Genomic DNA, 10,500 nt, shown 5'->3' with positions numbered 1-10,500 from the left:
TCATGCAGAGTTTCAGGTAGGAGATTATGTCATGATTCAAATTCGACCTGAACGGTTTCCCTCTAGGACCGTTAAGAAATTGCAGGCTCGTAGTGCTGGACCATTCAAGGTATTGAAACGAATGAGCCCAAATGCATATGCCATTGACCTTCCTTATGATTATGGTATTAGCTCTTCATTTAATATTGAGGATCTAGTTGCTTATAAAAGCCCCAAAGCTATTCCTGATACCCCTTTTGATGAGTCTTTGCCTAATCCTATTGATGCCCTATGGGGGGCTTATGCCGTCGCCTAAGGGTATCCTCAAGGTCTTCCCAAAAAAGGTCGGCTCTTCCAATTAATTTCATCCTGGCATACCTCACTTTCTTATTCTCAGTCCAATGGTAGTAGTCAAAGAATTTCTCTATCTGATGTAACCAATCAGTGAAAACCCATGGGTCTAGGCAGCCATCAAAGGATCTTTTCCTTGAACATCCTATCATCATAATCCCTAGGGTCATTGTAATTATAGTGATCAAGTTCAAAGTTTGGAGCCCTATTAAAGTAATCGTGGTTATTTTGCCTAAGCATGTTATCTCCTTCATGGTTAATGGTCTCTCTTTGAGATGCTTCAATTCGCTCAACCATATTCAATAAATTATGGACACTTTTTGCTAGGTCTTCTATGATTTGCTCTAAGGAGGGCCTAGGCTCGGAAGTGGATTGATGTTCAGAGTTTGACATGATGCGACCACTACGTAGATGCAGGCATACTATATTTATGAATGCAATTGAGATTCACAAAAGTTCAAGTAACCAATTTTTAATGTAAAATTAAGGTCAAACAAAAGTGCATGTAGAGATTATATCAATGAATTAAAGGAATAAATTGCAGTCAAATAGTGATAGTGTTCACAATATTAAGAGATAGCCCAAATAAAAGTCAATTTCCAATAAACTCCACAATTAATAATGAGAATCAAATATTTCAAAGAAATTGGTTTTTTATTTTTTATTTTTATAATGGGTACTAAAAGAAAGCACAAATAATGAAATAGCTAACTTAAGCACAAAATGGGTAGGCCAGTGGGGTATGCACATAAAAAATATAAAGATAATATCTTTCAATGAGACAAAATTGAACCCACCAAAAAGAGAGTAAGAGTTGTACCCTGGTCAGTGGCCAACTTGTTGCACTAGATAGTCACGGGCTTTGGTCCTCAAGTGAATGGATCTTACTTGGAAAAGTGTACCTATGGATGAACACTTTAAAGGCCCAATACATGCAATGGGCTGTCACAGTAACAATACTTTCTTTCCCTTTGATTTTTTTTTTTTTTTTTGCAAAAATAATAAAATACACTGCTTCTTTAAGACACTATAGACATAGACTTAAAAGAAATTCAAACGGACTTAAAAGAAACTCAAAGTACAGACTCTAAAAGGAACTCAAACCATGGACTAAAAAGAAAGACCATAGAAACTAAAAGAGACTGGTGATGGGCTTGCGGTGCTAGGGACCGGCGACTGTGGCGGTGTGACGATGGGGGCGCTAGCATTGACGAGGAAGACAGCGGTGGCGAGACATGGAGGTGGTCAACGTCCTCAGCGGTGGTGATGGCGTCGGCGGCAGCTAAATGTTGATCTGTGGGTTTCGGTAGATGATGGGCTTGCGTGGGTCACCTTTCCTTTTTTTGTTTTTTGTTTTTTGTTTGTTTTGTTTTTTTGTTTTTTTGTTTTTTTTTTTTTTTGTGGTTTGTGGGTTGTGGGTTCTGTGATCTGAGGTGGTCATAGGCTTGGGAGGCGCTATTGGCTTCTTTGTTGGCTTGGGGATGGGAAACTCATGTGGGGCTTGCGGGAATATATGGATTACAAGGGCTGGTTTGGGATGGGGCAAAAACTTGAAAGGTACTGTCATCTTTGGCTATTTTGCTCTTTTGATGGTTTTGCTTTCAAGTGGTTGTCTACGGTTGTGTTGTATGGACCGGAAGTTTGCTCTGATACCAAAATTGACGTAGGACAACAACACTATTTCAATGGAACAAGTAAACCACAAAATAAACCCTAGGAGTTAGCACCTAAGAGCTGCTTGGAGTCAGCACCAAGCAAAAACTGAAACATGTTTTTTTTTTTTTTTTATAATAATTCTCAAAAACTGTCTTACAATAATCAGAAAAAGTGCTTAAAATAATTAACAATAAAAATGCATAAAGAAACCCTAATTATTAAATGCTTGGGCTTGCTTAGTCTCAAGCCCAATAACTAATAGGCTCCATCCATAAGGCCAGAACTTGGGCCGTCTTCTTTTTGCTCTTCCTCCTATACGTGTGTGTAATTGGGGGCTTGTACCTCGTGTCCGCACCAGTTCTCTTGTGTGATTGTGTCTACTTTTCTTTCAGATTTTCTTTGTTCTTTTATTTGCTTGGAGATCTTTCTAAAGCCTATAATATTTCACAATCAATCTTGGCATTTGAGCTTCTGATTTTACAACAAAAAGTGGATTTGGACTTTGGAGTTTTCATTTCGTAACCAATTATTATCTTCATTACTTGTGTGAGTTCCTTAACTGGTCTGATGTATCAGTTCAGTTCTTTTGAAAATTCCAAACAAATAATATTTGGTCATTTTTTATGTTACGCTGTATTGAGATTGATAGTTGTTGGAGGCTATAGGTTACATGAAACAGGCAGTGGGGAAGATAAGGTGGTATAAAATATTTTGTACATGATGTGCTTTATCTATCTTTTGTCTACTATCTTGGTTCTTCATTGGTTAAGAAGGAAATACATGTTTCAGCTTTTGCTGATAAAATTTGAGTAATATGTTTCATGAACGGCTAACTTTATTTGTGGATTCAGTGTTATCTCACGAAAAGTAATTGGTATAAAATCTTTAGTGCATGATGTGGTTCCATATAACATGCTTTATCTATCTTTTGTCTTCTATCTTGATTCTTCATTGGTTAAGAAGGAAATACAAGTTTCAGCTTTTGCTGATAAAATTTGAGTAATATGTTTCATGAACAGCTAACTTTATTTGTGGATTTAGTGTTATCTCACGAAAAATAATTGATACCTTGATTTCCTTGAGCAATAATATATCATATTGGCAAGGGAACAGGGCACTGGTTGATCAGAGTGTTGTGGGTAACAAATTTGTTTCCATATAATTTAAATTGAGATGAAGTTCCTTGTCTTCTCTTGTTTGGGTTGTTTGCCAAGAGGTTTCCATTCGGTAAAACTAGGCTGTCTCCCTTTTCTCCTGCGAAATCCAATTAGGCTTATTGGGCTATTGCTATATTTTTTTTGATGTGATACACCTCACATGCTATATGAACATGATTGATGCCACTGGTATCATGTGAAATTGATCACTTTGGTTGTTTTCCTGTTATGTTTTCTTATTGTAGATAATCTGGAATTAGGTGGTCTAGGTTAAGAAGGATGATGTTTTATGTTTGGATGAGTCTATAATCTCATTAGATTGAAAATATAAAATTTTGTAAATGTCTATTTGTCTCCTTTTTGGGGTTGGCCGTCCATGATGCAACTAGATTTCAAGGCACATCAAATCAAATCAAAGCAAATTACAATCCCATTTAAATGATTTCATGTTAATGTGATATATTGGTGGGGCTGTGGAGCATGCATATACCTGTTCATACCAGTTGAATTTACTGCCCTATGAAAAACAACCCTTTATTTGAGCTGGTTTACACTCATAATGAGTAGGAATCGCCAATGGCCTTTAGGCCAGTTGGCAACTGGGACCAGGCCCCTATTGTGTTCTTGTATTGTGGTTCTATCCCCCACAATTACCTAGCAAAAAATAAAAAACAACAATCATTTGTGGATATTGTTGGCTGTGAACATTTTAATGTATTATTATAAGGCCTTTTCATTTGTGGATTACAAACATTTTCTTTAATTTTAATTTCTATGTTAAACTATTTTTAATGTAATGGTTAGTGTTTTTGACTCTTCAATCATCTTTGGAATTAAGAATAAAGAATTTATTCCCGTATATCATTAAAGTTGTTTGGAATGATAGAAGTAAATGGTTTGGAAGGTTTATAACTTCAAATGCTTGTTAAATTGACCTATAGCACTAACGTGTTTTCTTCCTTGGTCTTGACTTTTTAATCATCCACCTTAGGCTCACCTTGTTCCTTTTTTGTTTGCATTGTTTTTTTTTAGTGAATTCCTTTGATTGTTCTTGAAAATTGGACTTTTGATATATCATAGGGTTGACCTTCTCTATGGCAATACTTTTTTGTATTTTGTCTTATATAATTAGTGAAATCAAACTATTGTGCTACATGGTCAGCACTGATGCATTTGGCAATTGTCTGAGTCATTTGCATAGAGGATGGAAGTGAGCCAAAAGAATAGATGGACAAGAAGCCACCTTTTGGAATGGGTAGTACTGGGAAAAAAAAAGGTGTGTTGATTTCAATAGTTAATATTTCACTTTGTTTAAAGATAAAATCAGAAAACTAAAACAAACAAGTTCTTGATATAGCACAACCTACTAAAATTTTGAAAATAATACACACACACATATTAAATTGACCTCGTACTTAGGTTTCTATTGTTCAATGCTTTAAAATTGATTTATTCTAGTAATTTATATAAGCAGCCACTCAATTAACTTCTCTGATGATACCTTTTTGTTTTTTATTTTTCGCTCCAGCTATGTGCAGTACATAGTAGGCAATGAGTATACTGTAATACATGGTAAGATAACCTCATAAACCACAACCATTAGAAGAAAAACACTGAGTTTTGGCAGGAAAGTATTGCCCCAAATTGTAAAACTAAGTTCACGCCCTCAATTCTCTCATGCAATCCACTTTCTACACAGCCTACAATTCCCACCATTTTCCACCTCCATGGAAATCTCTGGAACCCAATTGCATAACCAGGAAATCAATTCCTTATTATAAACCCCAAAACCGATTCAAAACCCTAACCCTAACCAATTCATTGAGAATCCCGCTCGGCTATGAACCTGAGGAAGACATTGAACTATTACCAAGACCCAAACCCAAACCTGCCCCTCCAAGTCGACTCTCGGTGGTGATTCGGAGGTCTGGTAGTGTTTCTAGGTACTTCTGGGATGGGAATCATTTGCAATTGGTTTGTGTGGATGGCGGTGTGTCATCATTTTCGTTTGATTTTGATGATGGGTTTCGGAAAATGTTCAGACTTTGTAGTTCAGCTGTTCAGGATTTCTTTATTCCAAAGCAAGTTAGTGGAAATTACAAGGACTATGTGAAGTGGAAGCTTTTACACCAGGTTTTCAGTTTGGCACTCCAGGTGCTTGCCACTCAGGTAATAAAATTTTGAATTACAATATTAAAAAATATATATATATTGGGGTTGAATAATTGTATTGAAATTTAAAGGTAATGGTGTTGGATTAAGTGTTATCTTTTGGGCTAATTGTGCATATATGGTGCCTTGAGCTCAAATGTGATTGTTTGTATAGAATTTTTATGATTATGGTGTAAAGGTGTTGTTGGAATATGTTTATATTTAGAGAAATAGTTTAAACCTCTTTAGTTATGCGTTTGAACTGAACTTAAAAGCTTTGATGGATACTTGTTGATATACATTGAGTATTAAGTCTTTTGAAGTATAGAAACAATTCAGATATTGTGTTTATCAGGTTTGGTGAGTTTGAGAATATTCACCAAGTCATATAGAAAGTTATAAGTGTTTTATTGAAACTCTGCTCAGTGCTTTCTCCCAAACCCTTTTACTGTTGAGATGAAGACTTGCTATGTGTGGTTTCTAAGTATTTTTAGAATGTACTGATATCAGGCAATGTTACGGCTATAGGAATTGGGTACTCTCGTTCACTTCCCTCTGCTGCTGCCCTTAACTGGGTCTTGAAGGATGGACTTGGACGGCTAAGTAGGTGCATCTAGACTGCTGGCCTAGCATCTGCTTTTGATACCAATTTGAAGGTATGACTTCTATTCCATTAGAATTCAGTTAAAATGTTCTATATAATTGGTTTTATATATATAAGCCTCTTTATTGGCAGTTATTGTTGAACTGCAAGATGGGAAATCTTGTTTGTATTCTCTAGAATTTGAAATCTATAGCTTTGGCAGATCATTTATTTTTTGTTATCCTGTCTGAAGAGAGTTAGGTTCTCAGCATCTGTCATGTTCAGTTTAAGCATTGGAGTGGAGCTGCTGACTCCTGTCTTTCCTCAGTACTTTTTGCTTCTTGCATCTGTTGCCAACATTGCCAAACAAATAAGCCTTGCATCCTACCTAGCAACTAATGTAAGTATTTAGACCTCAAGGCTCAAGCCCTTTTCTTGTAACTAGAATTGTCATATCTTCAAAAAGAAATTCTGTTGATTGCTATCATATTACTTGCTGGAGCCGGGAACAGTAGATGTTACAGTGTCACATAACTTTAAAAAAAAAAAAAAAAAACCCTTTTCTTTGCTAAAATTTTCTCAGGTTAATGCTTTGTTATATTTCCAATAATATTCCTCTGTATTTGCTGTTGCTTTATTTCCTTTTTTGGTACTAATTTGGAGTCAAAGAATAGTCTAAATGCTATAAGCTTGACGACAGATGTGGCCATAAAAAAATTATGGCTACTTTTTGAGAGTCCATGCTATATTCAAGGAAAACATTGCACCATTAGATACCCTATCTCTTGCAATAAAATGAATCAAATGAGTGTCAAGAGCGGGAAAAGGGAAAAAATTGAAGTACCAATAATAAAAAAAGCATAAAGAATATTGTTGTCTTGAAAAGAACATCAATATTATTAAAGAAGTGGACCAAAGTCTATTTTAAAGATAACTCAAAATTTTCAGCAGTTTCAGGCCATGTTTAGAGATATTAATTACTTATACATTAAATATGTATAAGGCAGCCTGTTGTTCTATCAAAGGTATTCTTGTATTGATCATTTGTTTTCAACCTCAGAAGTTGAAAAATAATTGTTAATGCTTTGCTATTTTCTTCAAACAGAAACAACTTTTCTTCAAAGTTAAATATCTAACAACAGTATGGCGGGTTTACAGCTTGATTTAAGACATACTTGGATAAATCTTTACTGACTTACCTGCTTCATAATTAATCAAGAGACTACCGTGCTTTGGAAAGCATTTTTGCTTGTAACAGAATATTCCAGCTTTTTATATGTAGTTTTAATGTTGTTACTTTGTTTAAGCAGACAGCTATTTGCCGAAGCTTTGCAATATCAGATAACCTTGGTGAAGTTTCTGCAAAGGCACAGGTCTGTTATAATTTTCCCTAGCATGTTTTGTATTTCTTTGATAACATGGAATTATATCCTAATTTTTGGTATGGGTTTCAGATTCAAACAGTGTGCTTTGATAACCTTGGCCTTTTGCTTGCTGCTATTCTGAAAATATTACTGAAGAACAATCAAAGGTTTTCTTCCCATTTGTATTTTTGAACTCACTATATTGTTAAATTAAATCTTATTATGAGTTAGAAACCAAGTAATATTAAAACCTTCACATGGGTGTGACTGTCTGCTTATACTTTTGCTAAACTATATTATAACATCCTGCCTCATTGGTATGTTATCAGTTAGGTACTGATAATGATTATATTGACTTCCATTGGCTTGTCACTAAAGGTTCTCATTCATAATATGAAAGTAAAATCTTGAAATTGAAAATTGCTGTCTTAAATTTGAGTAAGATTAATTAATAAAATTATAAAACGTGAATGGTACCTATTTTTATTTATAGGAGAAACAATGTTACATGTTATTTTTACCTGTGCTTGGCATGTGTACCATATTCGTTATAGAAAATTGTGCTTCCATGGTTTCCTGACTTTTCAATGTTTTCATAATGTTGAAGCTTGCAAGCAGGTTTACCTTTTGATATATACCCCATTTTCTCAGCAGTTGACCTTTTCGGAATATATCAGGGGCTTAAGCATGTCCATCTGCAGACACTAACAAAGGTGGGTTAGTGTTAGTTTTATAAGACCAGGGAGTGTTTAAGTGATTGAATTGACTGGTTACATTAATGTGTTTTTGCTTTTGGGAAACTTCATAGGTACACAGGATTCTGTCCTCCATCTGTGCTATAAACATGACCCACACCCATTATTTATCCAGATTTTTTGCTCAGTGGGCCAGTTTTAGACAGCTGGAACTTATTAGTAGAATTTTCTGTCCACGTTAGATTAAAGACATTTAATAGCTAATTATCCTGTCATATTCAAATGCCTTTGCTTTACTCGTTGGCTTTTCTTTTTGCTTACACATAAGATAAGTGTTCGACTGCATTTGCTACATCCCTGGTTTTAGGTTGAAAGGTTTCTTCAGTCACTGCTCCTAGGTTCAATTTGATTTTGCTTCCTAAGGCTCACACTAAATAGCCTCCTTCATGTTACAAATCATAATATGCACCCAGACACGTGGGCTCAAGTAGTGGGTAAAAAGAACAGGGGGAAAGGCTATGATCCTTCCGTGGACAATTTTGCTTTCAGAAAATTTACTACATGTGTTAATACTTTTTTTCTTCATAAAATTATGAAGTTCATGATCTGACTGTAACCTCACTTTTATGTTCAGGATAGACTTGAGATCATACTAAATATTTGGATTGAGTCAGGATATGTGCCTTCACCTGCAGATGTGAGTAAAGAGGAAGGAATTGATTTTTTGTGGAGCAAAGTTGAGGTCTCACTACTGTGTTTCTCTAGCTGTGTATAATGCTATGATATATACTGCTATAGAATTTAGTGCACATCAATAGTAAAGCTTATACCCAATTATTGCGGTTTGAGTTAGATAAAACAATATGGCCCATCAGAATAGGGTGCTTAAATCCGAAGGATCAGATACCCAAGTTGTCAATGATGGCAATGCAATATTCAAGTGGTGAGGATTATTACTTTATATGCATGGAGATCTTCTGCAAAGGAGCAAAAAGAACTAAGCAGGTGAGTATATCAGGGAACTTATGACCTAGGCTGTCACATAGTTAATCATGGAGCACCATACCTATAGAGATGTTCTAACAAATTCATTTTCTTTTGTCCCCTTATTTATGAACTTGTAGCATGGTATACTTCTTTGTCTACGGGAAGGGGCTGGGGCTGTAGATATTATCATGGGTTTGTTGCAGGTAACTGGAATTTTTTTTAAGAGCTTTGATATTTGATTCTGTAAAGCGCACACCATTGCCATTTCATTAATTTATTTACTATTGCTGGTTGAATGGAAACCTAGTCTATGGCTAATTTCCCTTTATGTACTTTCAATAATCTTACACTTGGTGTAATTTGTAATAATATATATGTTGTTTAGGCATGCTACGTCCGTAAGGCCTTCCTTGTGAGCAGTTGGTGGGAAAACATTCTTGGAGATGGTGACTCGCTTGATTTTGTTCTCAATGAATGGTTCAAAGTGATAGAGGATAGCAAGAGATGTGCCCAAAGGGATTTGTCTCTGTTGAATGAACAAATGTTGGGACTTGGTTGGGCTGCTAAAAACATTTTGTTAAGCACAGAGGAGCAGGCTAGATACAGTTTCGTAGATGACTGAAGATTTTAGAGTTTTTTCTTTTAAGATTGGCGGCTACTCCTTTATACCATAGGAGAGGTTTTGTGGATGAAGCTTAATTTATTGCTAAGTACATAAGCCATCTGTAACACTATGTTTATATATATATATATATATATATATATATATATACGCAGCTATCATCTGTTGTAATCATATGTAAAAGAGCAAAGAATAAGAAAATTTTGCCTCTTTAGTTGGGCAGATTACCGCCCGCCTATTTTGACACCTTAAATTGAACATATGCATTTGTCAACAAAAAAAAGTTTGCGAACTTAGATTTAAGTTAGCAAAAAAAAAAAAGAAAAATCAAGATTTTAATTTGGTCCAAGCTTTTGGAAGCTATAGTAAAAATTTCGAAAAGTTAAAAAAAAAAAAATATATATATATATATATATATGTGTGTGTGTGTGTGTGTGTGTGGTGTAGACGCAATTTTTTTTTTTTTTTTTTTAATGCAAGATCGAATTTCTACTCTAACCTAATCTAAGGGTCTGTTTGGTTGGAGGAGTGGAAAAGTGGAAGGATGAAAAATTAGGAGGATAGAAAATATTTAGTTTTCCTTCGTGTGCGTTTAGTTGGAGGGGTAGAAAAGTGGAAGGGTGTAAAACTCTTTTGTTTAGTTGAAAAGAAAAATGAGAGGATAGAAAATATAGTTTATATAAATTGATTATTATACCCTTATTACATAATAGGTAAGAAATAGATTTATTTGTACTTATTAAATAATATAAAATTTACAAACAATTATATTTTTCAATGAGAAGTGTTACGTTCATAACATTTTTCGTAATATTTTCACAACAAAATTTATGTGGAAAGTTGTTATTAATTCTAATTTGAACTCATCATTGAAATTATTTTTTTACTCACCAATATTAGCTAATAACAATTTGTTACTGAAATTTTTTGTGAAAATATTGTGGTAACATTTCTC

The 10,500-nt window shown here is 34.7% G+C and overlaps 1 pseudogene; it reads left to right on the top strand.

The window, feature by feature from the left end:
* Nucleotides 1-1,896: 1,896 nt before the first annotated feature.
* LOC115962366 lies at nt 1,897-9,774 on the top strand (annotated as a pseudogene).
* The last annotated feature ends 726 nt before the right edge of the window (nt 9,775-10,500 follow it).

The sequence above is a fragment of the Quercus lobata genome, chromosome 2, assembly GCF_001633185.2.
Source record: "Quercus lobata isolate SW786 chromosome 2, ValleyOak3.0 Primary Assembly, whole genome shotgun sequence".
Lineage (NCBI taxonomy): Eukaryota > Viridiplantae > Streptophyta > Magnoliopsida > Fagales > Fagaceae > Quercus > Quercus lobata.
Note: the sequence above shows the minus strand (reverse complement) of the source record. Positions and strands in the feature narration are given on the sequence as shown.